General features: G+C 41.5%; 1 protein-coding gene across 1 annotated transcript in view; it reads left to right on the forward strand.

Annotated features, from left to right (window-relative positions):
* Nucleotides 1-25,376, forward strand: part of SLN (sarcolipin) — a 52,305-nt gene that overhangs the window by 12,593 nt on the left and 14,336 nt on the right. The gene's annotated exons all lie outside the window — the stretch shown is intronic.

The raw sequence follows: 25,376 nt of genomic DNA on the forward strand, positions 1-25,376 counted from the left end.
TTATGGAATTGTGGAGTCTGTAGTTGTGGGGGGATTCTGTATTTGGAATTTCTGTTTTGGAGGTTTTTTCCCCTTGAGGCCTGTTTTCCTGTTAGATGATGGGTGGTTTGTGTAAGTGAAAAATGTGATGAGAATGTGCTACTAGTTGGCGGATGATTGCATGTGCTTTGACCTTGGAGTCCTGGCTGTTGCTCCATAGCTACTGTTAAAGAGTGAATAATGGCTTGCTCAGAATTATCTTTTGAGACGCCTGCTTAGGCTTGAAGTGCAGACGGAGTGACCAAATGACTGTACATGCCCCCTGAGTCATGAAGAAAAAACAAAATAATTAGTTACTTGTGCAGAGGCTTGTGAGGTGTCTGAGTAAATAAAAAGGACAGCCCTTTCTTGGGCTGTATGCAGGATCGTGCAGGATCATGCAAGGTCATGTAAGAACGTGTGAGACCAGGTAAGAACATGCAAGAATGCACCAAGTGTCTGTGTCTGTGTCTTTCTTTATCGCCGACTCCACGCACCCTTCCCTAGCTCCGAACTCTCGGCTGGAGCTGGACTCCGACAGCCTTCAGATTTGCTTTGTTGTCTTTGACACAGAAATTTTGCCCTAAGCGCTTGTACCAAATGTGGCAGATGGCCTGCCACTTAGCTATCTCCTTATCCTGAAAGTCGAATCTGAATCTTATACCATGTTCTGTGCAGCACAGGAAGCCCTGGCAGTTAGCTGAGAAATGCTTCCTGTCTACTCCAAGGAACTCTGGGGGTTCTCAGATTCCAAGTTCCAAAGGTCTTGAACTGAATCTCCCGGGAAGTTACACAAGGCGTCTTCAAAAAGTGACTCAAACCCTGTGTGTGGAGTTTGGGGTTTTGCAACAAAATACATTTATCTTTTAATTCTATTTTTCTATGAAATTTCTGAAGTTCTGAACTTTCCTTAGTAAAGTAGACTTTCCTTAGTAAAGAAAGTTCATGACCTTTCCTTAGTACTGAGCCCACAAAGACACCAGTCTAGCTCAAACCTGCCTTCAGTCAGTTCCTTTTTTTGGTAGGTATTCTCCACCCTGATTTTCTTCTGTCTCTATTTCTCCCTCCCTCTGCACATATTCATTCACACTCACAATCTTTGGTATTTATGCAGTATAACCATGTGATCTCAGTTAACTCCTTCACCGGTCTATTTCTCCTTCCCTGTTTTGCTCCACCTGAGTAACAACAACAGCTATTCCCACGCTGGAGTTTCAGATATGTAGATTTGTGCTCAGACCCACCCACAAAAATGTGTGTGTGTGTGTGTGTGTGTGTTTTAATAGCTATTATGGAGAAAATCAGAGCTTCATTAGCTTTTTTTTTTTTAATCGGTAAGGCAGATATATAGAGAGAAGGAGATACAGAAAGATCTTCGGTCTGCTGGTTCACTCCCCAAGTGGCTGCAGTGGCGGAGCTAAGCCCTTCCCAAGCCAGGAGCCTCCTCTGGGTCTCCCATGCGGGTGCAGGGTCCCAAGGATTTGGGTTGTCCTCAACTGCTTTCCCAGGCCACCAGTAGGGAGCTGGATGGGAAGTAGAGCAGCCAGGATATGAACTAGCACTCATATGGGATCCCAGTGTGTAAAAGTGAGGATTTTAGCCACTAAGCTACCACACCAGGCCCACTGTATTAGTTTTTATATATTGATGTTGTGATTCAATTTGTTCTTAATTTGTGTTGTACTGACTCAAAACACTCATCAGAATACTCTATGACTGAGTCTGCAAGGGTATTTTCTGAGTCACAGCTCAGGCTTGTTACAGGCACAACATAGGCCTATCATAGCACTGAGTCATGGATACACTCTTTACCTTATGGGAAGCAGTTCAAAGCGAATAGCAGCACCTTCATTCGCATAGACTCCACCTGCTCTGGGAGCCGACCATTCTGGCCTCAGCTGGGGAAAAGGAACATGCACATGTTCATCCCAGACGTGGCACAGGGAGAGTTTGAGGTCATGATGTGGTAGAGGCCATTGTTAAAGATTCAAAGGCAATTTGGCTCTTCCTTCTCACAGGCAACCAACAAGAGCAAAAACTAGTGACCTAACTGTGACATTATCAAGTTGATAACATTTGAGCATCTGATCAAATTCAGTATACTTCAGTCCAGTGTGTGACTGAGTACCTACTGTGGCTTGGGTTTGTGAAAGATAAAGACGTGAATGAGGCTTCAGGAGATATCATCTAGAAGAGCCAGTATGTGCATAGACACACCACATGCACCTCCATGGTGGACTTCCAGGCCCGGCCACTTGTTGTATCTTGCTTGCACCCTATGCTGAATGCCTGGAGCATAGTAAGAGCCCATGGCTTTTGACTGAATGAATGTGTAGTTTATGCATGACAGAAAATGATGATGCTCTCATAGAGATAGAGACTGCTACTGGACTGCAGGTGGAATAAAAAATAGTGCTGATGGAAAGGACCAGGGGAGATTTCTGAGGGAAGGAAGTATTTGAGTAGGGGCTCGAGGGATGGGGAGAATTCTGATTGGGGAAGGGATGGTTTGATAGGGATTCATTCCTTGCCCCAAGATGGAACACCATGAGCAAGGATTGGGAAGTCAAGAGGCAAGAGGAATGTACACTTTAAAAAGATAAACACCTAAAACAAAACAAAACCCAGCAAGTGCATTTGAGGGTACTTCGAAATGTTCATGGAAAAATGGAATTAAAAGGTCACTGTGTCACACAAAAATCAATCCCCTGTTTGGTTATTTAATGATACATATTTTCACATGAAATCTTTTTAGAAATGTGTTACTATAACAGCGTTTGATTTAAAACTGGTTTTTTAAAATTTTTTTTATTTTTTTATTTTTAATTCATTAATTACATTGTATTATATGACACAGTTTCATAGGTACTTTTAAAACTGTTTGTATTGACAATAACTGTCCATACTTACGGGCTACAGTGTGATATTTCAATGTGTGTTTACATAGTGTACTGACCAAAATAGAGCAATCAACATTTCCTCTTCTTTACATTACTTTATGGTCGACAGCTTGATGCTTGTTTCTTCTATTTATTCATACAATACATACTAGATTGTTGTCAACTGTATTCACCCCAAAATCTATGTGTAGCTTTTTTTTTACAATATGCATTTTCCACAAATTCTTTGAAGTACATTTGAATAGGCTTTCTGTAGCAGTCACAGCTCAAAGTGCTGCATACCTGTAAACTCTGTTTCATGGAAAAGTCTGTGGGATATGTGTTAAAAAGATCTGCATCTAATAGGAGAGGCTGAGGCATAGACAGGTGGACTAATGACCCATATTCACACACGTGGTGGCTCCTGCATTCAAACTCAGGCAGTCTATCTCCCTGGACTCTCCTGACTATGGACTGCAGAAGTGGGTACAGATCGCCTTTCTCTCTGTATCTGGGCTTTCGAAAGTGACTTTGCACCTCCTCCCATCAAGAGGCAGAACCTGGGTTAGTTTCGTGACTGGCTTTGGCTAGTCACATGGAACAGAAGCAACATTATGCCAGTTCCGAGCTTAGACCTCAAAAGACCACACATGCTTCTGTTCTCACCCTGGAAGACAGCCTGCTGTCGTGTGCACAAGCCTGGGTTACTCTGCTGGTTGAAGAGCAATGCATGGCCCAGTTACCTCTTTGGCTGTGGCAGTAGCCAATTCCCAGAACCACTCAGCTAAGTCCAGCCCGAAATGCCAACCCACAAAAACAGGAGCTGAACGAATTGTGGTTGTTTTAGGTTCCTAAGCTTTGGGATAGTTTGTTAAGCATCAAAACCTGGTTGATAGCTTGACTGTGCTCCCTGTCCATTATTGCACACTTTTTAAGAAGTTTTTGTAAGAGTTGATTTATTTTTATTTGAAAGGTATATTTGCAGAGAGAAGAAGAGATAGAGAGGGAAAGATCTTCCATCTGCTGGGTCACTCCCTAAGCGGTGGCAACAGGTAGAGCTAAGCCAGTCTGAAGTTAGGAGCTGGAAGCTTCTTCCAGGTCTCCCACGCAGGTGCAGGGTTCTAAGAACTTCAGCCATCCTTTGCTGCTTTCTCAGGCCATAAGCAGGGAACAGGATCAGAAGTGGAGCAGCCAGGACACAAACTGGCACCCATATGGGATGCCAACACTTGAAAGTGGAGAATTAGCCTATTGAGCCATAATGCCTACCCAAATTATTGCACACTTTCTGCAATATATTTAATAGCTGATTGTGCATGGCACCTAATTTGGTTTTCACAGATATTATATGAGATGGATTTTTTAAAAGTAAATACTGTAGAAATTTCACTGAGTTGCCCAAGATCAAATTGTCAATGAATAGAAGGGGCACAATTGAAATGTAGAAAATTTGTAAAGTTTCAAATGCCATTAAGTCAAATGAGACTAGTGCTGGTAGGAAACAGTAGCAGGCAAGAGGATGAATTGGCCCAGCTGCTGGCTCTGTGGACTGTAAAGATGTTATGAAAGTTCAAGGTAACTTGAGAAACAAATGTATAAGAAACCCTGGAGATGTAAAGTGATGACGATCTGGTAGGGGAAGGAAAAGAAGAAAATCAGGCTCTACTAGGATAGGGTGCGGGGCGGCAGGGGGGGTGGTCTTTGGATTATGCTCTTTCTCTGTTCTCCAGGGTGGGTCACGAATGTCTTTGTTGTAATGTAGAACTGAAATGTAACAGCTCCAGCCCTGGGTGTCCAGGGGCTATGGGTTAACAGCAGGGTGATTGCCAGGGGTGAGGAGCAGAAAACAATGGGGCAGCAGATTATTAAGACTTTGTGTATTCCCTACTCTCTCCCATCTCCTCCACACTTGCAGGATTGGAAAATTGCATCGCAGAGAAAAACATTTTTCAGTGGAGATGTTTGAAGGTCAAGGTTTATGCATCTTGTGCCGTAATCTGGTGTGAGGATCAAGGTCACCTGTTGAAGGTGAAAGATGTGAAACAGATCTTCTCCCCACAACTCCTGAGGAATGACATAAACAGGAGCCCAGGCTTTCACTCCCACTCTGGTTACCAGGGGAAAATGAACTCAGAGGCAAAAAATATCAACATTTTGGCAGGAGACCAGCTTGTTTGAAAGAACACCACTTAAATGAACTGAACTCCAGAAATCAATTAATATAAGCCATAGATGAAGATTTTAAGGTAAGTTTAATGAATACCTTCAAAGAAATGTTAAATTATATTGATAAAACAAAGTATGCACAGGAAGGCAACTTGGTTCTGAATAGACAGATCAAGTATGTAAGAGTTGAACCATGGGTTCAGTAGACAAGGCATTCAGTTGAATGAAAAGATAATAATTAAGAAGCTGGAGTACCAGGTAAAGCAACTGCTAAAAATGGCTCTAGCTTGCTCAAATCCTGGCTATTTTAGGGGAACAAATTCTCCCTGCTTCTGTCTCTTTTTGGGTAAATGGAAGAGCGTTATAAACACTGTTTTGTAACATGCCTTTCACTCAGCGACATGGATATAAGCCAGAGATTATTCCACTGCAAGGTAGAGTTCTTCCTCATTTCCTTTGATTGTTCTACATGCACCATACAGTTGACTGCAGTGAAAACCCCTGTTTACGATTGCTTTTTAAATAAAGAAAAGGAGGTTCTGGCTCAAGGGCTAAAATTTTAAAAATGTTTAGGAGATAGAAGGATTGAAGCAAGAGAGGTAAAAGCCAGTCTATCCACATGCAGTATATTAGAACAAATGCAAGTATTCAGCAATATTCCTGAATGCAATGTCAATTTACAAAAATCAAAAGTGCTTATCTTTTAGCAAGATATAAGAAGTCGGAAAATAATATAGAAAATAATATTCTATTGGGAAGAGTGATAACAACAGGATGGATAATTATAATGGATAAAGATTGAATTAAAAGCATTGAAATAGATATTCATGCCATTATAGATGCATCTTTAAAATGGTGTCAACAGGGGCTGATGTCATGGTGTATTCTTTAAAAATGTTATCTGTGGTCATGTTCTGTGCTCCAGCTACTCCACTTCTTTTTAAGATCTATTTATTTTTATTGAAATGGCAGATACGCAGAAAGGAGGAGAGACAGAGAGGAAGATCTTCTGTTTGATGATCCCCTCCCTAAGTGAGCGCAATGGCCGGAGCTGTGCTAATCTGAAGCCAGGAGCCAGGAGCCTCCTCCAGGTCTCCCACACGGGTGCAGGGTCGTAAGGCTTTGGGCCATCCTCAACTGCTTTCCCAAGCCACAAGCAGGGAGCTTGATGGGAAGTGGGGTGTCTGGGATTAGAACTGGCACCAGCATGGGATCCCGGCATGTTCAAGGCAAGGACTTTAGCCAGTAGGCTACCATGCCGGGACCCTCCTCCACTTCTGATCCAGTTCCCTGATAATAGCCTGGGAAAAGTAGAGGAAGTTGACCCAACTACTTAGGCTCTTGCCACTCATGTGAAAGACCTGAAGAATTCGCTGGCTTTGGCCTGGCCCAGCCCTACTCATTGTGGCCATTTTGGGGAATGAACTATTGGATGAAAAAAATCTCTCTATGCCACAGATTAAAAATAAGAAGTAGATTGAAACTGTATTAAGAATTCCTGACAACACTACAGCATTCATGAAGGTGCTTGCTTAGTTTAGAACATTTTGTAGAATATATCAAAGCTACTGACTAGGTTCAGCAACGAAGTGCAAAAGTAAAGCAGTCACATAAAGCCAGAGAAATGTTTTGCATAGATTGATGCTGATGCACCAAGAATTAATATTATGCTTCATTTAACTCTTCTTCTAAGTTAGAACAAACCACAACAAAGTCTTGTAAACAGACATCCCTGCAGATCCACAGGGACAAGGCTCATCTTACACTGGGTAAACAAAAGTTACATAAATGGATCATTAGGAATCTCATGGCATGCTGAGAAGCAGCGTGACTGATTGGCCAAGCATGTAAGTGCTCGGCTGAAAAAATTCAACAATTTGTGAAACAGAGTCCTTTCTATTTAACTGAAATGTCAGGCATGGTCTCCAGACTGTCTATTCCTCCTATAAGAAACTCAGATTTTCTCACATGAGGCCTGATTTGCATAAAATAATTTTCTATTATCATGTGGTGATGGCCACTCCTTAGGATTTCAATGGGAAGTGTTGTCAGTGACCTTGATTTCCAAAAACTCATGGTTAGAATAGTCCTGCCTGCTGGGAAACTCAGCACAAACACCACCTCCTGGGCACGGAATTCACACTAGCGCCCCTCTGTTGCTGGCGTTCAGAATAAAAGGGATTGGGTTTCAAATTGGCCCTGTCTATTTAACTTGAATAATGGGATTTGGTCAGTGTGACCAAAACGAAGGATTCTAAGGGAATTGTGGACCTCTGATTCATAAAATATTTTTAGGAGTATATTAAATGATCGTTGTATCGAGCTCTCCATCTGATGCTTGGTGCTGCTTTGCAAGATTCCACTAATTAGCCCTTGGATTAGTTGCATTTACTTGTTTACAAAACTCATTATGTCAGCAACAAGGATTGAATTACCTTTTTTGTACATTCATATATTGAACAAATTTTACTGACCATCAGCTGTGTGTCAGGCACTGGGCATAGGGTAAAATAAGATCTGTGAATATCCTACTCTCACAGTCTGACTTTCTGGTGGAAAAGTTGTTAATTAGCAGTAGAGAAGAATATGTCAGTGAGTAATAAATGTATGATGAAAATAAAATAAGGCAGAATGGGTCAGAAAGAATTCTGTGAAGACAACATTTAAACTGAGACCTAAATAGCAAGGTGTCAGGCATAGGAAGCTTTAGGGAAGAGGCAATGCTGGGGTAAGACTAATACAGAAGAATGTGATATATTGAAGGAAGAGAGGACGATTGTATTGATGGAAACATGTTTGCTAGTCTTTTGGTGTTAGCTTTATAGATTTATCTATTTTTACTGGAAAAGCATATTTTTACACAGAGAAGGAGAGACAGAAAGATCTTCTATCTGTTGGTTAACTATGCAAGTGGCTGCCATGGCCAGAGATTAGCGAATCTGAAGCCAGGAGCCAGGCGCTCCCTCAGGGGTCTCCCATGTGGGTGCAGGGTCCCAAGGCTTTACGCTGTCCTCAACTGCTTTCCCAGGCAGGGAGCTGAATGGAAAGTGGAACAGCTGGGAGATGAATTGGAGCCCATATGGGATCCTGGCACGTGCAAGGGGAGGTTATTAGCCAAGTGAAGCTTTATGCCTGGCCCTTGGTTTCTGTTTGTTTCTTTCATGAATAGTATTTAGCTATTAAAAAAAATAGATGTCCTCTCTCTTTCCCTTTAAGTTTTAAATAATCTTGGTTCATCCTAGAAGCTAATTCCATGTTAGTTTTATATCTTATGAATATATTCTATTCCATCATCATATAATGTGCTGGTATAGTGTGCTTATTTGAACAACAATCTTTGATTTTAATGTAGTAAAATACCATCAAATTTTCTTCTTATGATTTCTTCCTCTTTGGGTGTTGTTTAAGAAATGCTTCACTGAGTCTTCACTTTTTTCCTATTTGCTTTATGAATTTGCCTTTTACATATTGTTATTTTTTTTTTTAAAGATTTTATTATTATTGGAAAGCCGGATATACAGAGAGGAGGAGAGACAGAGAGGAAGATCTTCCATCCGATGTTTCACTCCCCAAGTGAGCCTCAACGGGCCGGTACGCGCCAATCCGATGCCGGGAACCAGGAACCTCTTCCGGGTCTCCCACGCGGGTGCAGGGTCCCAAAGCTTTGGGTCGTCCTCGACTGCTTTCCCAGGCCACAAGCAGGGAGCTGGATGGGAAGTGGAGCTGCCGGGATTAGAACCGGCGCCCATATGGGATCCCGGGGCTTTCAAGGCGAGGACTTTTAGCCGCTAGGCCACGCCGCCGGGCCCCGTATTGTTATTTAAACCACCCAGAATTCATTTTAATTTATGGCATGAAGTGTCGATCCGTGTGAGTTTTCTTCCAAACCAAGGTTCCTTTTTCAGCATCATGTTTCCCTCTAATTTCATGGTGCCACTTCTGCTACAAAGCAACCAAGACCTGGGCACTGAGGGAGGTTCATTGTTGCTGGTGCATTCACTTATATTAGGAATTGTGAGTTCTTCCCTAGGCCTCAGACGCCGATTTAATACCACAGAGATCTCGTGTTCTTTCCCCTGTGCCATGATTCTAATTGTTTCTCCCACAGTGAGAGCCCTGCCTTCCTCAAGCATAATCATGTCTTCTCATTCATGCAGTCTTCTGATAAATATCAAGTCAATTCTGAATTGTTCCATCTACTCCACTATGGAAAGCAAACCTGTGAAAAAGAGATCAGAATTTATTTGCCAATGGCTTTGCCCCTCTGTTTGCCACAGTGAGGGATCGAGGACTGTGGTCAAAGTGTCATGTTCAAAAGTCACTTGTGGGCCCAATGTGGGTAGCCTAGTGGCTAAAGTCCTCATCTTGCATGCACTGGGATACCATATGGGCACCGGTTCATATCCCGGCTGCTCCACTTCCCATCCAGCTCCCTGCCTGTGGCCTGGGAAAGCGGTCGAGGACAGCCCAAAGCCTTGGGACCCTGCACCCACGTGGGAGACCTGGAAGAGGCTCCTGGCTTTTGGCTTTGGATCGGCACAGTTCCGGCCATTGTGACCACTTGGGGAGTGAATCATCAGACAGAAGATCTTCCTCTCTGTCTCTCCTCCTCTCTGCATATCTGCCATTTCAATAAAAATGAATAAATCTTTTTTAAAAATGTCTGTGAGTGCTCCCCTTACTGGACCCCCTCTGTATGATTGGGAAATTCATTTCACACACAGTTGGGTTAACCTGGTGCACTGGGTTTTAGTCCCTGTCTCACCACTTCACGTTGATCCCGCTTTGACATATGCAAAAGTATTTCTTTCCATGCCTCCAAAAGTCAAAATGAGACGCATTGAAGCTTTCTTCCTTCTCATTCATCCTCTTCTTTGTCCCCTTTTCTTGGACGTGACCAATTCCATTGTTTTCTCATTACTCATTCTGTATTTCTTTTGGCAGAAAAGAAAATCAACACAAGTGTGCTTCCTGTCTCTCTGTTTTCTTGCCCAAAACGCAGTTCACCATGTATGAGGGTACTTGAGAATGGTCATGGAAAGTGTCTTCCCCATGATGTCTGTGTGACCTCAGCACAAGCTGCTCAGTAATTCTCAGGGCAGAACAGTCCACCTTTACCCTCCACTCGCAAGCCTTTAACCAAATAAATTTTCAACATAGTCTTCCATGATTTTTCTCAAGTGCCCTTTCATACTTTTTAAGTATTTTACTTTTTCTTCCTCTCTTACTATAGCCTGGAAGGTTTGTTTTATTCTAATAGTTCCCGTTGTTTTAAAACCTTTGCTAATATCTTGTTTTCCTTCTAAATCTATACACTTTAAGTTTTATTTATTTGAAAGAGTTAGAGAGAGAGAGAGAGAGATCTGCTATCCTCTGGTTCATTCTCCAAGTGGCCACAATGACTAGGGTTGGGCCAGGGTGAACCCAGTTGCTTCTTCTAGGTCTCCTATGTAGCTGGCAATGGCCCAAACACTTGAGCCATTCTCTGCCGCTTTTCTCTAGCCCATAACAGGGAACTGGGACAAAAGTGGAGCAGCCAGGACAATAGACAATGTGATATGCCAGTGTTGAAGGTGGTGACCTCAATCACTATACCACAAGGCACAATGCTGGCCCTACATGCTTTCAGTTTAGGATGATTCCCTTTTTAAATCACATGTTCCTGTTTTCCGTTTTGTCTCTTCATCTCCCATTATTTCAGTTGTATTGTTCTGTTTTGTCCAGATATTCTGCCTATTTCCCTTATTTTACTCGTTTTACAATAAAATGTGTCAAATGCTTGTGATCAGTCTTCTTGCTGAATTTTCTCAGATTCCCTTTGGTTTAATGAAACTGGTCGACATGCATTTCTTGGGAGTTGGTGGGTACTTGGTGGACAGCTTGGATGTACATAAAATTCTTGATTCTAAACATCTTCTAATCTAGTCTGTTAATTGGCTCCTTCAATTTGCCATAAGACTAGAGGTTTGCTGGCATCATCTCGATTGCAAAATAGTATATTGCAACATCAGAGTGGTGTCAGATCTTAAGTTCTGTTTTAGAATTAGATATATGGTCTCCAAACTTCTAAGTATAGTGTTTTAGGCAGGAGTTTGTGCCTGTGAAGTCTCAAGTCAAGGCATTTGGTTTGGGATAGTGGGAGGGAAATAGTATCATAATGTCCAGACCCCAATCACTGCACAAATCATAGCTGAATATATGCAGAGCTCCCAGACTATAAATAGAGAGGATGGTAAGTGGGGAATGCCTGTGGGATGAGGCTATAATGAAAAGAAGAAGCTTTCACAGTTTATAAAAAGGTTCCAGGGCTTCCTTCCCCTGTAACAGCTAACAGCATATTCCTAACTCCTTTCCAGAATGTGCTTGAATGGAAGGTCTGCATGCTCCTCAGAGGGCTTGGAGGTTTCACGGGAGTCTAGGATGTCAGGGCAGAAAAGGACCTTGGAAATCATTTTGTCTACTTTTTCTTCCATTAACAGATGAGGAAACTAGTGGTATTAAGTCTGGGGTCCAAGAAGAAAGATTAGAAACTTCCACATGAAATATCTGGCTTCTTAATGTTTTGTGGGACCGGCATTGTAAGGCAGTAGGTAAAGTTGCCACCAATGTTCTGTATGGGTTCTGGGTCGTGTCGTGGCTGCTCCATTTCTGATTCAGTTCTCTGTTAATGTTCTTGGGAAGGCAGCAAAAGATGGCCCAAGTACTTGGAGTCTTGACTCACGTGGGAGGCCTGGAAGAAACCCCTGTCTCCTGGCTTCAGCCTGGCCTAGTCCCTGCTGTTGTGGCCATTTGGGACGTCAACTAGCAGATGGAGAATCTTTCTTTGCTTCTCTCTCCTTCTCTCTCTGTAACTCTTTGAAATAAATGAATAAATAAGTCTTAAAAAATAATTATACTTTAGAAATGAACAAAATCAAATTTCAGAATGTTATATATTATCACTTCTAGAAATTAAAATGGTCACATAGCATCTATTATTACATAGATGAAAGCAAAGTTCTAAAACATGGGTTGTATTTATGTTTAACTCATGATAACAGTTACCTATGAAAAGAGAGGGAGAGATGTGCTTCAACTTTGTTTCTTTCCTTAAAGTATTGTCTTTAAAAATATATCAAAACTTAAACATATTTAATGTTTTTGGATTCACTTTTTCACAAATATCTTGAAGTACCCTCATGAGAGTTTGTTGAATATATATATTACTACAACCACCCAATGTAATACTAGAGGGGAAATTAATAGGGGGAGAGAGAACTTGGGGAAGGGGATGTGAAATCTCAGAGCCTATGGAACCTCATCATAAAACAATAATAAAAATCATTCTAAGAGAAAAATACATATTATTACAAATAATTTTACATGATATCAGTTATATGTTAATATTACATATATCAGGAAGCAGAATTCATTGTTGGGTTTCACCGTTTTTAGCTTTGCTGAATATTGTTTGATTTCCTCCAGGGCAGAGTTCTTTGTTGTGCCACCTTCACCAACAACACTTGCTTTGATTAAATAGTGTTTATTCACCTAAAATGAAAGCAATCTCACTGTCTGCATAGCTTGATTAACGGTGAGCACTTTCTGTGGGCTTTTCAACTGTTATGTTTCCCTCTTTTCTTCATTGCCTGTTTGTCCCCTTTGCCCACTTTTCTGTTGTGCTGTTATTTTTTTTTTCTTATTGACTTGTAGCAGTTCCTTGAACTCTGGATATTATTTCTTTGCTGAGTTTTATATGTGGTTAATAATTGTCCCCACTCCATGGGTTACCTTTGAACTTTGTTAGTAGAGTTCTGCTTTTACAGACGTGCTATGTTTTCACAGAGTCAAAAGTAGCAATCCTGTTTATTTATAACAACCCAAAGCCAAAGAAGGCAAGATGAAGCTCCTATCTTGTAGCGTCCCTTGGGCTATTTGGCAAGTGGGTTGTTCAGCACAGGTGTTCTTATAATTGGGACAGGCTGTGAGTGATTAGCAGCACTCAATCCCTATCTGGTGTCAGAATGCTCTTGCCTTCTGGAAGGAGTTTTGGATGAGGAGTCATCTCCTGCTGGCTCCCTTCCTACTGGTGTGACTTCTGAGGCATGGCCGAATGTGCACAGCAGAAGACCTGGCTTCCAGCTCTCCCAGTAATTCCATTTGAGCCTCAGTTTCCTAATGTGTAAGAAAGGATGATGCAGCTCCCCAGGGCTGTTGGGTTCAAACTCAGTAGGTAGGCTTCAGTGTTCATGTTTTAGAATAAGAGGAATAGAATCAGGTGCAGAAGTGTTCTTTCTTCTCTACCATGGCCTGTGATTAGGTGACGAGTAGTAAAATCGGATTTTCCAAACAAGATGGAATATCAGGGGACCTCAAAGAATTGTAGGGTTCTTGGTAAGACCACCTTCCAGAACAAAAAGTTATATAGAAAACCCTCTCCCCTCTCTGTCTCTTCCTCCTTCCTTCTTTTTCTCCCTTTCATCTTTTCCCCCTTCCTTTCATTTTTTCCTGCTTTCTTTTTCTGAACCTTTTCTTACTTGTATACCCTGGATTTGTTATACTTCCTGTTATACTACCCATTTCCCATTTCCTAGCCAACTGCTATTTATTCCTCAGCTAGCCTTTGCTTTTCTAGGAAGCATTCTCTAGGAGGCTTTTCCTAGTACATCAGAGGTTGGGTTGGCACTCTTCGCAGATGCTCCCATATTGTACTTACAACCTTCATCGTTGCACTTGCCACACATATTTTAATTGTCTCTGACCTTTAATAGAAGATAATCTTGTCTATGTCATTGCTATGTCTCCAGAGTCTGTATTTCAGTGCTTGGCACAGTAGGTGTTCAAATTCCATTAAATGAGTGAATAGGTATTCAGGCACTATGTTAGGGAGCATGAATGCCAAGCTAAAACACAACCTTAGTTTCTAATGAATTAAAGTCTTACAGGAGGTAGAGACATGCACATCAATATTGTAAAAAACATTCACTATAGTTGTATATAATATAGTTACATTGTATAAAATATGTAATGATATGCATTATAAAAATAAGCAACAAGGGCCCGGCGGCGTGGCCTAGCGGCTGAAGTCCTTGCCTTGCACGCACCTTAAGCCCCGGGATCCCATATGGGCGCCGGTTCTAATCCCGGCAGCTCCACTTCCCATCCAGCTCCCTGCTTGTGGTCTGGGAAAGCAGTTGAGGATGACCCAAAGCCTTGGGACCCTGCACCCGTGTGGGAGACCCGGAAGAGGTTCCTGGCTTCGGATCGGAACAAAATTCTTTTGTAATAAAAATAAATAAATCTTTTTTAAAAAATAAGCAACAAGGCTGAGTGTTTGGAATGTCCATCTTGGAATGTCTAGGTTTGATCTTTATCTCTGTTCCTGACTCCTGCTTCTGGACAATGTAAAGCTTGGCAGGAAGCAGTGATGGCTCAAGTATTTGGGTCCCTGCCAACCACATGCGAGATCTGGATTGAGTTCCTGGCTCCTGAATCTTGCCTGAGCCAGTCCTGGCTGTCATGGGTACTTGAAGAGCGAACCAGTGGATGGTAGCATTTTCCCTGTCTTGGTTTTTAAAATAAATAATAAATAAATAGGATACTTTTAAAAGAACAAGCAACAGATATCTGTTCCAAGTGTAAATATGAGCAGAGTCTTCAATAAGTTCTTGGAAAATGCTTATTATTAAACAGAAAACTATGCATGGATATCAAAATTTTTGTGCCGACGTAAACTTTTATTTTAATTCCATTTTTTCAAAAACTCTTTTCAAGTGCCCTTGCCTATGGACCTGAAAGAATTTTGTTTGTGTCAAAGAAAGCTGTAAAAGAGATAGCCGAATTGGAACTTGAGGGATGGACAGAAATTTGTCAATATGAGAAAAGTGAAAGGCATACAAAATGGAGTAACATTTATTTAATTAGTAACCCAAGAGTTATTTGCTGAGTCCCTGCCACGTACCAAATCTTGTTACAGCTGCTGAGAGCATAGTGGGCACAAGGAGAAGCCATTGTCCCAGCAGTCTGTCCTGCCCCCTCAGGCCTCCTCTCTCTGGCCTGACCTGTTCCTCCTGGGAAAATGCGCATTCAGTGTATCTGAGAGCCTGAGGGGCAGTTGACCGGGCTCTCCTTGATCTGAGAGAACAGAGTCCTGGCTGTTTGTGTGCTGAGGAAGACGTGAGGGTTTGTGTTTCTCAGTGTTTTGATCAAAGGTACGCGGCTGTTATCTGAGAACGCCTTGGCAGTGTAATGAGACTGCTCCGAGGCACTGCCTGGGACTTCACCTTCTATCTCAGGCCACAGCTTGACTGAGGACTACCTTTGCATGGTCAGACATGAACACTGACCTCTGCCAAGGGCAATAGCAAGGTCAGAAAAAGGAGACATGGTATAAAGGCTGGAGGAAGTGTCCTAACATCAACAACACAAGATGAAGAGCCTTCGTAGAGAAGACCAGTAGGAAGAAATGCAAGGTTAGGCGGCAGTGAAAGATGAATTTTGAAAGCGATCATTTTCTGGCCAAAGTACACTTGTACTTCCAGCAAGTTTTCCACTGATTCTTACAGAATACCGGAAAGGAAAGGAGCTTCTTTCTTGTCTAATTGGGTTCTGCTTATTCACCTGACTGAGTCAACTTGCTATTTAAAACACGCCCTCTTCCCCAGCTGACTGGCCACAAGAACTGACTGCCACAAGGCTTGTAATTTTAGAGACAGAAGAAGGGAGGGAGGTGGGGAGGCAGAGAGATTGAGAGGAGAAGAGAGGATGAGGACATATCTTCACATTTTCTTCTTTTCATCTTATATTCTATGGTTTAAAGATACTGCAGCTTTGCCACAGAACATCTATTCCCTCATGGTAATCTTGTCCCATACAAGCCAGCTTCACCTTTTTGCTGATTCACTTCATACTTGCCTATATATTTACTTTCATTCACTCATTTCATATATTTATACAGTTCATATTACTAATGTCTCCCCTGCAAAGGAGCAAAAGTCTTTGTCAACCTCAGAGTTAACAGAGGAATACATTGAGAAAATGGGGGATACAGAATTCAAAACGCTTGTTATAAAGCTTCTCAACAACGAGAAGCACATGTAGGAATTTAAGGAATATGTCACACAGCAAATAGCAACACTGAAACAAAATCAAGCTAAATTATTAGAAATGAAGGACACAATGGAGCAAATTAAAAATTCAATGGAAACTCTCCATGATACAATGAATGAGGCAGAAGAAAGAATCTCAGCATTGGAAGATATTTCTTTCCACAGTGGGGAAATAATCAGAAAGCTGGAAGAGGAACTGAGTCAAACTTAGAAAAGTATTCAAGAATTAAGGGACACTATTAAAAGGCCAAATATAAAAGTTGTGGGAGTTCCAGAAGGTGCAGAAAGAGAAGCTGGACTTTAGAAAGCATTCAATGAAATAACAAAGGAAAATTTTCCTAATTTGGAGAAATAATTGGGAAACAGAATACAGGAGGGGCACAGAACACCCAACAGAGTTGACCATGACACATGATAATCAAGCTCTCTTCAGTCAAATATAAGGAAAAGATCCTTGAAAACCCATCCATCTGTTGCCTCCAGGAGACATATCTCACCAAGATGAGTAGAAACTGTATCATGGATTTTGTTTTTGTTTTTATTTTCATCTCTTCAAAACAGTTTTTTTTCCACTTCACTGACTCGTAGGCCATACAGTAGCATCATTTTTCTTCAAGAAGGTGCTTAGATTTTCTTTTTCATTTCTTCAGTGACACATTAGTCATTCAGTAGTATGTTGTTTAATTTCATGGCATTGTATGTTTCTATTTTTCTTCTTGTTGATTTTTTTTGTGGCTTTTCATTTAAGGAGAGGTACAGTAACTGTGTAATGGAGACTATCAGATCCAGATGCAAAGATACAATGTAGTATGCATATCTACTTCCAGATCGAAGATGGATTCCCAAACTATTAAATCTATCTTGAAATAGGATGCTGGACCCTCTAACATTGTCCATGCCTGCAAAGATGGAGTTACGACTGTTTATGAAGAACTATACTATTGTAATAATATAAGGGAAATCAGTTTGGGAGGGAAGGGTTTGGGGAGGGTATAAGAGCCTCTCTCTCTCCCTGCCCCCCCCCTCTCTACCTCCTCCCCTCTCTCTCTCTACCTCCCCCTTTCTCTACCTCCCTCTCTGGCCCTCTCTGTCTCCCTTTCTAGCTTAATTGCCCACTTATGTATGAATTTACTCCTTCTTCAACCCTGAACTCCTATGATTTTCCAAACTCCTGTCGTGATGATTGATGCATCGGGTGTCTGAGCAGTTTGCATTTTCTCTAAGGCCTCTCTGACAGCCTCTGACTTCCTCCAGTCTGCTCACCTTTTATTCCAGAAATGCAGGTGTTCTCTTGAAATAACTGCTCACTATGGCCTTGGCATTGCCTTGGTCTTCTTTTAGGACCAACTCCCTCCTTTTGGTGGGGTACCTCCTCTTTTTAGATCTTCTTTTCAGTAAGTTACTCCAGCCCCCAGCTGTGACTACAGTTGCTTAGTCCAGAGTACTCCTCCAGCACTGAAACTCTAGCCTTCTGCTTGAGCGAGGACCCAGCCTTTGTTGGCTGTCAAGGCTGCAGTAGAGGAAAGGATCTTGGGGCTAATTTCTTTAAGAGCTCTTATCTCCTTCCTTTCCTGTGCCAGGAGCTTGAACAGTGTAAATCAGATGGGCTCTGGGTTGTCCCTGCTCCTAGTTTAGGACTCAGCTTCCTTAGCTCTGCTATCAGGTACTTCTGACTTTGGGCTTCACAGCTCCCAACAATTATCCTTTCAATTCTCCCTCAGGACTTCATGTTTTTAAAAATAATCCCTCTTCCATTATTTTTAAAAGGTTTTGAGAGGGATTCAAATTAATATATGTTCAATCTGCCATGATTATTTTACTGGTCTAGAATCCCAGAAAACTTTGCAGTTGAGGATAAAGAGATTATTCCTGTTACTGATAAATTGGAACCAGAAATTGGCAAGCAAATGGCAGATCTCAGACTCTGGAATCATACATTCTCTCTTGCTATGTGTTTTAGTACATTTTATGCTGCTATAATGAAATACCCAAGGTTGGGTACTTTCTAAAGAGGTTCGTTTAACTCTGGTCTGGTGACAGAAGTGTCCAGATAACATGGTGTCAGTGTCTTGTGAACCCTCTGGCCGTGTCAAAACATGGCAGGTGCCATCCCAGGCAGAGCATATGCCAGGAGGAGCAGTGGGGTGTGCAGGACAGATTACACAGTAAGAAAGGAAGCACGACAACAGGAAGGGCCCAGCTTCACTATTTTTTTTTTTTTTTTTTTTGCTCTGTGTGTGTGTGCGCGCGCACGCGTGTGTGTGTGTGTGTGTTTAAAGGCACAGCTACTGAAACAGGAGGAAGGAGAGTGCGAGCGAATCAAACAGAACTGTTTTCCATTCATTCCCATATGACTGACATAGCCGGGGTTAGGCTGGGCCAAAGCTGGGAGCCAGGACCTGCCTCTGGGTGTGCCTTGTAGGTGCAGGACCTAAGCACTTTGGCCATCCTCTGCTGCTTTCCCTGGATCTGGATGGCAAATGAAGCAGCTGGTTCTTAAACCGGTGCCCATATGAGATGCCGGTGCCACAGGTGGAGACCTAACTCACTGTACCACAATGCCAGCCTTCAGGCTTGCTCATTTATAACAACCTGCTCTCATGGGAACAAATCCACTCCTGCCAGACCTAACTCACTCCAGGAGATCAGCATTAACCTCTTTATGAGGGACAGGTAATGGCCCAATCACCTCCCTCTGAGCCCACCTCATAAAGGCCCCACTGCTTCTTAACACTGTTATATTAAGAAAGAAGCTTTCAGCACACAAACCTGTGGGGAACAGACCAAACCCAAATCCCAGCATCCAGATTCTGACCTTTTGAGTTTACCTAACACCTCCAAGCCTTGGTCTTTCCTGTCTTTACAGAGATAATCATTTAGCTAACTAATGAGCTTAAAGTGCCCATGCATATATGACATCTTATAATGTCTAATTTTTTTATTTCTAAATTTTAAAATACGTTTAAATGCACCATAAACGGGGGAATGCAAAATGCCTGGGAAAGGACAGTCAATAGCACACACCCACTGAGTGATGTCATGACCTTCTGACCACACGTAACTTAGCAGCCCTGAAATAGTAAGCACTGTGTTAGCACTTTGCATACAATGGGGACCAACACATGCATACAAGCCTTCAGGAGGCTTAGTGTCTGCTGTAAAAAAAAAAAAAAAAAAAAAAAAAAAACAGTAAGAACAAGACTTAAATTTGATTAAAATTTGTAGCAAATGCTATAAAAAAAATAATACTACAAAAGGGAATTACAAAAGCATCTTAGTTTGAATTAGTCTGCTGGGAAAATGTGCTGAATTCAGACTAATGTCAAAGTGGATCAATAAAATATGCTTGTCTTCTAACCTCTCATGCTAAATTAATATTAATTTGTAGCATGCAGGTCAAAGGCATTAACGCTATGACTGCATCATTTAACTTGACCTTAATTTACTCATCTACAAAATAAGGGCTGAAGAAAATAATCTCTCAAGTCACAGTTTCTTACAGGCGTTTGCAAACTTAGAAAAGTAAGAATATTAGAAACAGGGTTAAAGGTAAGGATAGATTTATTTCCCATTTGGTCCCCATCATATGGTTTTAATGCTTATTTTTAAAAGTAAAGTATAATTATAGGTTAAATGTGGTGAGACAGGTGCTGTCATTGTGGTGCAGTGAGTTAAGATGCCACCTGAATTGTCAGTGTCCCACGGGAACACAGGCTCGGGTTCCGGCTGCTCTGCTTCCTATCTGGCTTTCTGCTACTATGGTCTGGGAGGCAGCAGATGGCAGTTCTAGTGCTTGGGCCTTTGTCATACATATAAAAGATCCTTACGGAGCTTTGGGCTCTTGGCTTTAGCCTGGCCTAATCTGGCTATTGTGGGTTTGGGGGGAGTTAACCAGGGGATGGAAGATGGCTCGTTCAGTGTCTCTCTTTCTCTGTTACCTTGCCTGGTAGGTAGATGAAAATAGGTAATAAGTAATAATTTTGAAAATTATATGAAGGAAGCCTATGTTGCAGTATAGCTGGTAAAGCTGCTGCCTGCAACACCAGCATCCTATGTAGGCACTGGTTCAAAAGCAGACTACTCCACTTCTGATCCAGCTCCTGCTAATGTGCCCGCAAAAGTAGTAGAAGATGGCTTAAGCGCTTAGGTCCCTATCCCCACTTGGGAAATCCAGAAGCAGCTTCAGACTCCAGGTTACGGAATGGCCCAGTTTCAATTGTTATGGCCATCTGGAGAGTGAACCAGTGGACGGATGATCTCCCTGTTTTTTTCTCTGTGCAACTTTGATCTTCAAAGTAAAATTCATATCAACTAGAGCAGATTCTGGGAAAACAATGGGGAAAGCATTAGACATAAGTAATAACAAATTCCAAATATTCATATATTTGAAAATCACACCAAATTAAAATTCTCATTTAAACGTTAATGACAAAGATGACATATGTAAAGCCAGCTGATACCAAGGGTGCAATTATACCGAAACTCACAGGAAGCAGGTAAAGTTTAGGAGCTTTATAATCTCAAAACTTAATGGAAAACAAAATAACAAGATAAGTTCATTTTGGTGCTAAGAATTTGAAATCCATGTATGGTTTTTTCATAATGGGCATTTCCCACAAACTGCTTGAAGACTTCTCATATTTAAATACAGAACATCAATAAATAGATAACAAATAAAAAAATCTCTAGGCATTTAAACAAAGCAGATAGAAACAGACCAAAGAATACTATCAAAGAAAACAGAAGGAAGTAAATAATGAAGAAGGAATTAAATAGAAAACAAGGGGGAAAAGAAAGAATAATTCTGAGGAACAAAACAGTGGCAGAGAACAGCCTGGCAGGTGGATGTGACTGTCTGCACACCATCTCCCACCGCCAAGGAGGCAGGGCATCTTGGAGACAGGAGCAGTCTCTACAAAGTAAAGGCCATCTCCAGGTGCCCCTGAGCTTTCACACATTTGAGCAGCAGAAAAAATTAATTATCAATTACTGATTGAAACATCAGAGACAGAAACATTCTCTAGTTTAGGAAAATATTTACAAAACCTCATTGGTGAGCACTGAAGAGTGACAGGGTACCAAGCATGATGTGTGAAAGTGGAAGCATCAAGGGAAAAGGATCAAGTATTTATTCTGATTTGATCAAGGGATATGCTAGATGGGAGAATTTCATACCACTGCAGACAGAATTAGCATATCACTAGTTTGCAATGTCTGCTAAATAATAGATCAGGGCAACAGTTACTAAGTTTCTGAAACTGCCAGATCTCACTAATCAGTCTTAGAAACACCCTAACTTGGAAAGCCAGACATTATGTATTTTACAATGTTATGTAATTTCTTTACAGTACCAATTATGTAGAAGTCTCTCTGTCCCCCCAGTTGAACCTGAATCCAATAACCAGTTTAGAAGACCTTAAATCTAATTAGCTTTTTGCAAGAAATACACAAGATGGAAGAACAAGTTACAGGCAAATTATACATCTTAGGGCCCGGCGGCGCGGCCTAGCAGCTAAAGTCCTTGCCTTGAACGCCCTGGGATCCCATATGGGCGCCGGTTCTAATCCAGGCAGCTCCACTTCCCATCCAGCTCCCTGCTTGTGGCCTGGGAAAGCAGTCGAGGATGGCCCAGAGCTTTGGGACCCTGCACCCGTGTGGGAGACCTGGAAGAGGTTCCAGATTCCCGGCCTGGGTTCGGCGTGTACCGGCCCGTTGCGGCTCACTTGGGGAGTGAAACATCGGATGGAAGATCTTCCTCTCTGTCTCTCCTCCTCTCTGTATATCCGGCTTTCCAATAATAATAAATCTTTAAAAAAAAATTATACATCATAGGGAAGCGGTGCTTTCGGTCCAGAATGTAGACATCAGACAGGATGACAGTTCTACTTCTCTGATGAATTAACCACATAGAAAGGCAGAAACTGTGAAAAGAATAAAGAGCAAACTAACCAAATGCTATATATAGACCGCATATGAATGTTGGTTTACACAGATTATCAAATGACATTTTTGAGACAATTAGGAAAAATGGAATCTAGACTGGCTATTAGAATTCAACAGAATTACTATAAATTTCATTAGACATGGTAGTATGGAAACTATATTCATGTCATCAATGAAACATGCATATGAAATAATCATGATTTTTAGAATTCCCCTTAAAATATTCCAGCAGAAAAGATGACAGAGGAAGAGGTAATGAAGAAAGAGAATACAGCAAGGTTGATATGATTTTCATAGTTGCTGAAACTTGCATTTTTTAATATTATTTCTCCAATGAAAAAATACTTCCTATTTCAAAAGACAAAGTGACAGGGAAAAACAGAGAGGGAGAGACAGAGATCTCCCAACTGTTGGTTCACTCCCCAAATGCGCACATCGGTCTGAAGCTGGGATCCCAAAGTTCTAAGACGTGAGCAGGAAGCTGGACCAGAATCAGCGTATCCAGGACTTGAAATGGTGCTCCAGTGTGAGATGTAGGCATCACAAGCAAGTGCTATACTTGCTGCTGCCCATATTTCTTCCTGTGTCAAAAAGTTCTGCTAAAAAAATTTTTTTTAGAGGGGCAACCATAGCGGCATAGCATGCTTAGCTTCTACCCGCGGCATTTCATATGGGCATTCATTCATGTCCTGCGTGCTCCACCTCCAGTTCAACTCCCTTCTTATGGCCTGGGAAGGTGGCAGAAGATGGCCCAGGCCTTAGTCTCCAGCACTCGTGTGGAGACCCAGAAACTCTGACTCCTGGCTCTGGACCAGCCCAACTCCAGCCATTGAGACCATTTGGTGAGTAAACCAATGGATGGAAGATCTCTGTCTCTCCTTCTCTTTCTGTAACTCTGCCTTTCCAATAAAAATAAATACATATTTTAAAAATATTTTTGGAAGAATAAGGCAGGAATTGGAAAATCTAAGATAATTCAGTGAAAAGAAATATCAATAAAAATATAAAAATATTAAATGGACCATTTTCTAGTAATATGATAAGTTGCCAAAAGTTACTCAGAAGAAATAGATCTGCTAAATAGGACTGCTAACTATGAATAATCATGAAATGGATACTTATAAATTTCCTCTGACAGTCTGAAAGATTACCGGGCCTATATAGCTTAGTGGGACTCCATAAGATAGAGATTCTTATTTTACACAAACAGTCTCAGAAAGGAAGGAAAAGGGAACCCTCATTATCCACCTAGCATCATCTAGGTGCTTGGGTATAAGGGGCTTAATTATAGGAAGCAGAATACCCCAAATTGAGCACAGCTAGAACAGGGTAGAGTGTCAGCGGGATGCTAACTTTACAACATCATAATTCTTTCATCAAGAAAATGCAACAAAGAAATATGACAAAGAATTTGAGAAGTATTAACTGTATGCAGTAGCAATATTAAATTATTTTCTACTCTTCTAGATTTAAAACTTTTCTTCCAAAAAAATTTACCGCCATTTATACTGTTTGCTGTTCAACTTCCAAAGCACGGGAAAACCCGCCCTTTAAAGCATATCATCTTCCAACCTAATGACAGCTGTCAGTCCCACTCAGTGGTAGAAAGCCTGGACTATACTATTCTTAGATCGAGAAATCCGGAGTAGTTCAAGTTACCACAGCTCTTGTAAACAGCACCATTTTTTTTCTCCTGAACATAAACTGATGAAAGATTGGAGCATTTAATTTTTATAAAGCATTCATTTGCCATGACTCCCGAGGGTTGGACAGTTATTAATGAATTTAAAATACTTGACATTCATGCATATGTTTATTCAATACGCTTTTATTTATGCACTACGTGGCATTGATTCAACAGAGGTAAGAAATGCCATCTCTATTTTTAAGGAGGGGAGGTGGATTAGAAGGTCAAGGTTGGCTATATGATGAAATTAATACTGGATAAAGCTGTGTAGATCACATAAGCTTGTCTACCCTAGGCAGCAGTCTCTGCATGGTGGAATGTGACAGTGAATCAAATACTGTTTTTAATGATCAAAAGACTGCAAGCTATTAATAAAAGGAAGGATCAGGTGTTCCAAAGCAAGCAAATAACTGCAAACATACAGTGTGAGGAACTGCATGTTTAGATTTTCTGAAAAGGATGGCAGTTTTACAAAATCTTGCTTCAGCAGATACTGGATTTTATCTGGGAGCTATAGAGAAACTACTTAAATAAGAAACCATCCTCTATCTGAAGAGTAGAGAAGCCAATTTGTAAGACTGCCATTGAAAGTTAATCAGTGGAAACCACAACATCTGGGCAAGGACTGACGTGGGGTCTCTGCTTGAGCCTCTAGTGTATATGATGGTGCAAGCTGGATTTATCAGTGTGTCTCATCAGCAGTCTAAGCCAGTTAGCAGCTGATTTGCTCTGGGAACTTCAGCATCTCCAGAGAGAGAATTCATTCCAAGAAACAAACAAACAAAATGAAACAAACAAACAAAAATACTAAACAAAAACAAGCCAAAATATGATGCCTTCATTTCTACGTATTCCTTGATGAAATTTTTCCATCAATTTGTGCCAGGGCAGACACTTTGAGGAGAGCAGCGTAGTATTCCTTAGTACTTACGATGCATTAACTTCACTGGGTTTAGGATGCTCAGGTAGCTCAGACTCTGTTATAGCAGCGTGTGTCTGTGAGAAGGTTCCTGGAACAGATGAGCATTGGGATCAGTGGATTGATAAGCTCACATTACCAGTGCGGGTAGGCATCATCTTGTCCACTGAATGCTTGAAGAAAACAAAAAGTGGGGCAGCTTCGTTTCTCCTCCTGAGCAGGGTCACCTATCTTCTGACCTCGGACAGGGGAGCTCCTTGTCCTCAAGCCTGTGGACGTGTTCACCAGCTTCCTTGGTTCTCCAGTTTAACAGACAACCAGATCAAGGGACGTGTTGACCTCTAGAATCACATGAACTCATTCCCATGCAAGTCTTCTCTGTAGAACTGCAGCTAGCCAATTGGTTCTGTTTGTCTGGGGAACCTCATTAATACAATGTCCTCAACACTGTGCAGCATACAGAAGGAGGCATCCTTTCCCACCCTAACACCCTATTTTGCTCCGCAAGTGAGTGTAATCTGGGCACCCCCAATGGTGCCCGTCGTAGGTGACCACAGAGGAAGAGGAGTCTTGCAGGTGAAGACAAGACCTTTGGCAAGCAAAGTGACGATGGCAGGGAGGTCTGTTACATGTCTGTCTCAGCAGGAGTGATGGGAGTGAAAGTTTACTTGTGAATG

This window comes from Ochotona princeps, chromosome 4 (genome assembly GCF_030435755.1).
Source record: "Ochotona princeps isolate mOchPri1 chromosome 4, mOchPri1.hap1, whole genome shotgun sequence".
In the NCBI taxonomy this organism is placed as follows: Eukaryota; Metazoa; Chordata; class Mammalia; order Lagomorpha; family Ochotonidae; genus Ochotona; species Ochotona princeps.